Raw genomic sequence first — 6,339 nt, forward strand, 5'->3', positions numbered from 1 at the left:
AAATGGGGAGGGAAGCCAATATTCTGCCGTGGGCAGGATCCCATTGCATGTTTAGAGAAAGGACGCCGGCTGGATGCGCGATTCATTTTCCCCGTCAACGCCAGTAAAGAGTCCTTCTCTGTCACCATCTCCGAGCTCAGAGAAGAGGACGCTGGGACATATTGGTGTGGTGAATGGTTTGGAGACGGAGGGCCTGAATTCACTTCTGCTGTTCACTTGGAAGTTGGACAAGGTATTGAGAAATTAAGGCGTATTGCAAAGTTAAGACGTTATTATTGTAGACATATACACTTTTAGCCATACTGTTGTGCTGACTTTGGAGTCGGAGGGCCTGAAGTAATTTCTGCTGTTGACCTGCAAGTCAGCCAGGTACCTGAGATTTAAAGGTGCACTGTTTCGTTGCACCTTTTTTGACTGTCAGTCAATGTCCTATCACCTAGGTCTGAATTTTTGCCATTAAAATATTTTCAGAAGATACTTCTCATTTTGCAATGCAATGCAATGGAATACCGACTACAGTTTTAATCAATTGGCTCAATCAATTGGTTTTGTACATTTCTCGAATCTCTCTCTCAATTTGCAAAACATAATATTAATATAATTCTCAAAACAGCTTTAACAAATGGCAAAACACTGTGGATGACCTGCAAAACCAAGCTCAAAAATCCTTAGTTTGTCTTTCAAAAGCAAGCTTTTGTGTCAATGAACGTGTCAGTGCCAGCAGAATGGTTAGTCATTGTGTCATAGTGTATGGACAAGCTAGTCCAATCGATTTGTCATGTTGTCAATTGACTAGTACACTCTTGAGGATCTTTTCTGAAGCAAAATATTGTTTAGATTGGATGCAAAATTGATTAACATCTCCTCCTCTTTATCCCCAATTTTTTCTTTATCTGTCTTTCACATTCTCTCTCTCTCTCTCTCTCTCTCTCTCTCTCTCTCTCTCTCTCTCTCTCTCTCTCTCTCTCTCTCTCTCTCTCTCTCTCTCTCTCTCTCTCTCTCTCTCTCTCTCTCTCTTCTATCGTGTGATCATTATTCTCTAAAAAGTCTCCCTGTCTGTCTCTGTTTAAAGATACTGTGGCCATGACTGTGTTGATGCCTCTAGCTCTACTGTTCCTGACTGTGGTCACCATAGTAGTGGGAAAACGCCTGAAGACCTCGAGCACAGGTGGGTTGACATTCAACAGGCTTGATACGGTGCATGTACTGTAAATCTTCCTAGACATTGACATTACATAAATAGTAATTAAAATCATGCCTGAAAGCTTTGGCTATGCCTCAGAAGGGTAAGGAACTATGCTGTTACACCAGGGACCCGGGTCCGTTCCTGACGGGAGGTATTCTCCTGATTCTATGTCATTAACTTCCTCTCCACATCACACTGTCCTTTCAAATGAAGGTGTTAAAACATGTTGACTTCCAAAGCGGTTATGTTGACCTGTGCCTGGAGTCAAATAAAATTAGGTGTGGACAGCCTGAGTAGGATAAGCCTGGGACCTACTGTCTGTGTGCATTAAATTCAGCATGCAACCGCGTGCAAACGAGTGCTCATATTTGCTACAGAACGACCAGAGCACTTTGCATGATACTTTAGGTAGGCTATTATCTAGGGGGAAATAGCCAATGAGGTTCTCATTTATGTTTTCCACCATTGTTTGAGTCTACCACAACCACTGGATGTTTGGAAGAGCGCCCCCCTGTGGATTTGTCAATATTGTACCATACACACACGTCTGTGTACCTTGTATCAGGTGGTCTCCCGAATGCAAAATTGTCATAAAATACACAATGACAATGATTCATGCATGGAATGTATCCATACTCGGCTATTCTGCAGCAAGCATGTCCAGGGCCAAATAGATATCTCCCTACCCTAACACTGGAAAAAAAAGAACAGTAGAAGGTTGTGGTTAGTAGACAATATTTGATTAGATTTGCAAATATTCTTATATTCTTAAATAAGTTCTTTTTAAAGCTGCCAATGTTTTGTAAATGTCATTACAGGCCCCCCACCATCGGACACATCTGACAATACACACGTAGGTAGAAAAGTAAAAATGTTTGTTTATACAGTATGTATGTATGTATACATATGCATGTACTGCATATATGTATGTATGTATGTGTAAATGTATGTAGGGGGTGAATTCAGGTAAATTTGGCCACTTTTTTGCATGTAAGTGAATGGCCCAAAGTGTCCCAATTCACCTGTGTTCACCATATGTATGAATGAACGCACTTCCGTACGCATTTACAGTATGTAGGTGTTTATTTATATGCTGGGTATTTGGGTTCAAGATTATCATCAGTATATAAAGTGTTACAAGTAAAAGTAGTATTAATAGTAGCAGTAGGAGTAGCAATCGCTAACACTCTTGTAAATACTGCGGCTATCAGACTATCAGAGACTATCAGAGGCCCTGCATCCGTGAGAAGTAGCAGAGCCCCTTCACAACACCACAGCTTTAGCTCCGACTCATTTTCCGACACGTCATCGTATCACGACTACCACACAGTCTATGAGCCGGATCGTCATCAGGGCGAGGTCTACCGGACAGCCCTCCACACCCCTGATCTGCTTACTGCAATAAGAAATGCACAGGTGTGTATTAGTAACATAGTAGACATAGTAGGTGCCAAGTCTAGTTACCAGTATCTAATAACTAGTTGATATTATAACTATATGTCTGTATATCACTTAAACCATCTGTTGTACACTTATTATGGCATGATAAGAGGTCTGAGCTATGTTACTGGCCCAGAACATGTGGTCATATCACATCGTACCAGGCCCATCTGCAGTAAGAGGCTATATACTGTGTTATTGTCAACTCACCTTACTTCTCTGAACAGAGCACCAGAGCTGCTGCAGCCGCAGCTGCTGAGGGGACAAGTAGACCTACAGCACCCGTGAGAAGTTACAGACCCCCTCCTCATCAACACCAGCCTTTAAACAACAACACCTTATTCCCCAACACATCAAATGAAGACGACTACCAGACGATGGCTGAACCACATCATCATCATCATCATCATCAGAGCAATACCACAAGTCACAATCTTAATCCTATTCCTGTTCCTGGGAGACGCCTTCCTCCTCAACATCAGACTTTGAACAATAACTCCTCATTCACTGACTCGACACATGATGCTGATGATCAGGCAATGGCTGAACCACAACACCATCAGGTCAATCACACCAGCCACAATCCCACCCCAAATTCTAATCAGAATCCCAATTTTAACCCAAGACACAATTCCACTGAAGTTGCAAGGTACCAGAACCTTACAGCCAATGACGTTCCAGAATACGTGATCCCGATAGCCAATGAAGTTGCAGAGTATCAGGAGCTGGTAACAGCTGAGGTGTCGCAGTACGACACACTCAGCCCAAGAGCCAATCACCACCAAGCAGCTCTGTATCAGCAACTGAACCCTGATAGCAACCGTGGTAACCATGGTTATATGCACTTGGATCATGCTGCACCTGAATAAAGGGCTTACTAAGGATAAACAACAGGTGTAGAGTACCAGGGGCCAGGGCCAACATATAACTTATCTTGCACACACAAGCTAACAGTTGTATCATAAACTATGATGTATTGAGGACAATTGCATGTTTATTCCGCTGTCAAGCGAAATATTTTCAGTATTTGTTTGAAGACAAGTCCCATAATATTCCGTTTACATGTGTGGAACAGCGTTTTGCAACCAGAATCTTCACAAAACAAAGCAAAAATTGAAATAAGTTAAGAGTTTACCTGACTTGTGCACAATGCTCGTTGCTGGTCACTAAACGTTGAACTCAAACAGTGGTGTGCTCCAGGTAGGATTAACCCTCTGAGGTCTAAGGCCTTTCAGAGGCTTTTAGGCTGCTTGCACCACCCTGACATTTTCAAGTATGTTCAACTAACAGTAAGCATCTATGCAAAAGTAAAATATATGGTTGTATTCTGAAAAGCCTGACAAGAACTAATCTGAAAGAAAATTGGATGTTATACAAACATGTTTTATTTAAATTGTGTATAACACAACTGTACAAAAAAACAGGTTTCAGATGTCTTCAAAAAGTGCAAGAAAACGCACAATAAATATATCTAGCCAAGACTTTTGAAGTTTGAATCTTGTAAACAAATGTGTTGGCTGCATAAAAGTAAAAAGGGCATTTAGAAATGTTTTGTTGTTTTCATACAAAATGCAAAAAAGAAAGTCTATGTCATGCCACTGCCTGTCTCATTTGAATACTAATGAGATAGGTGTGAAAAACCTCTAATGGCCCACACCCCCCTGTCAATCTCCATGTGCTCTGATAGCACACCCCCCTGTCACTCTCTTTGTCCTGTGGCAGGACACTGTGTTTTGCCTAGCTGAAAGGGGCGTGTTGTCACCTCTGAATAGCCACTCAAGCACCGGTACTTTACATGTGAATAGCTATAGGTGTGGCTGCTACAGGCAGAGAGTACAGAATATGTGAAGATTTCTTTTCACTTTCTTTAAATTGGGCCAGCTGTATAATTTATTTAATATATATATATTTGAAATCTGGAATCTAATGGTGTGACTTATATGTTTCAATGACAAAAACTCACAGAGTTACAGATTTGTTTTTGGAGACATGTCAAATTGCCCTCTGAAGGGCATTCAGTCCTCTGTGTGTTAAAGGTTTAATTAATCACTGTCCCGAGTCAGCCGATGGTTATGTGAATCAATAATAAGTGAATGATGACTCTCGCTACCACTTCCACAGTCCGCTGTCAGAAACCCCAAATGCAACTTTTTGACAGAGCGGTCCGAACGAGTGTGGTGGGAAACACTTGAAAAATAGCTTTACATCTCAAATTCAGATTTGTATTAATTGCTGACATTCCTTTATCAAAAACATTCTCACAGTGAGTTTATTTGAACAGATTTTTTTCATTACGGTGTAGATTATGAGACAGTCATGCCACGGGCACTGCGCAAACGGCATCATCCTACCTTGTGCCCCTTTAAGCAAACACCAATGTCTGGTATAAATGCAACGTGACAGACAGACACACGGCGAAAGAAAGAGGGGACCCTTTTCGACCCTTTGCTAGAAGTCTCGTAGGCTAAACATTTATCTGTGAACTGACTCAAAGAATACTGCCCTGCAAAGGAGCACAGTAACTAGCCCTCCTGTTACCCTCAAATTTTGGAACATCCGTGATCCTTGGGGTCAATTTGACCCCAACCACTTAAATGTCTACAAAATCAGTAGAAAACAACACTTTGGCACATGTTTATGTGTCAGATATGTATTATTGATCTGTTGGTGACATAAAAAGTCCTTTAAATATATCCTAGCATCTCCACACATAGCCCACACACCAAAAAAACTTAATCCATGACTAGGCGAAATTTAGAAAAATAGCAATAAAATGTCATTAATTGGTCTAAAAACAGATGGACACATGTTATTGAAATTTTAGTGGCTCCATACACTCCCTAAAAGTGAATTTCTATTACTTATAACATTTGAAAAGAAAAAACAAATTTGATTATCAAGGATATTGTCTATCTATTAACATATGGGTCAATTTGACCATAAAAGAAATAGATATTCCCAAACATTCAGAGGGCTTTTTAAGTCCAACATTCATTTTCTTTGAATGTTTGAATGCATATTTATCACACAAGTATAATAGTTAGGTAAGAACATGGATGCATTGCCAACCAAAAGAGTTTTGGGAGCATCATAGAAAAGCATTGTTTTCTACATGATTTCTGCGCTTGAATTAGTGTGCACATAAGGAAGAAAAGGTTTGCATGTGCTCCTTGTATACGCATTACATGTTAATGGTAGTGGGGTAAGGCAAAGTCTGTTCCCATAAGTCCCATCACTCGGCGGCCATCTTGGCTACGCCTCAAACTGACTATTTGAGATTAGTCAGTGATGGGGTATATAAGAATGAATGGGGGAAATAATGTTGTGTGACAGCGGGACAACACAGCGACACACAACTCATATGGTTGGAATCACAATGAAAAACTGCTTTTAAAGGCAGTCTTAGAATGTCCGAAACATAAAAGAAACACTTAAAAACAGCGTTTTTCTTTATGCTATTTTTGATCTGCGCATGCGCCACATTCCACGACAACGTTCTGTCAAAAATACTGAATCAAACGAAGATATCGCAAACCACGCCCACTCAATGCAAAAGCGTGTGCTCAAGTTGGGTCTCCTAAGGGGGCGTTGTCCCCTACTTCTTCTTCTCTTTTTGAGGTGTTTGCGCAAGACGTGCGCTACTGCCATCTACAGCGCTAAGGGGACTTCATTGATTCTCAACCTCAGGACTCCGAAGGTCTCCTAACCGAAGG

Source organism: Engraulis encrasicolus, chromosome 1 (genome assembly GCF_034702125.1).
Source record: "Engraulis encrasicolus isolate BLACKSEA-1 chromosome 1, IST_EnEncr_1.0, whole genome shotgun sequence".
In the NCBI taxonomy this organism is placed as follows: Eukaryota; Metazoa; Chordata; class Actinopteri; order Clupeiformes; family Engraulidae; genus Engraulis; species Engraulis encrasicolus.